Source organism: Salvelinus namaycush, chromosome 4, assembly GCF_016432855.1.
Source record: "Salvelinus namaycush isolate Seneca chromosome 4, SaNama_1.0, whole genome shotgun sequence".
Taxonomy (NCBI): Eukaryota; Metazoa; Chordata; class Actinopteri; order Salmoniformes; family Salmonidae; genus Salvelinus; species Salvelinus namaycush.
Window position 1 is genome coordinate 6,911,483 of NC_052310.1, and position 432 is coordinate 6,911,914.

Below are 432 nucleotides of genomic sequence, written 5' to 3' on the forward strand. Positions count from 1 at the left end.
CCAACATGGACAGGCCCAGGACACCATTCTCAGGAGTTATTCCACAGAAGAGTAGGGTTTTCTCCCCAACTGGCGGCAGGTATCGGAATACAAAAAACGGTAACTGTAATCCATTACGTTACCATCAGAAATATTGTAGTCAGATTACATACTTTTCAAAAACTCAATAAGACCTTTCTTGACTTCATCTGGAAAAATAAGTCTCACAAACTAAAAAAATCTGTCCTTTCTAACAGAAGAGCTGAAGGCGGTCTAGAAGTGTTGGATTTTGTTGACATAAATAACACTTTCAAGATAAACTGGGTGAATTTTTTTTTGATCGATACTGATTCAATATGGTATTTCATTCCAAATAATGTATTTAATAAATTGGGAGATTACCTGCTAAATTGGCTAGGTTTCACCAACAAGCTTTAATGGCCTGGAAAATAT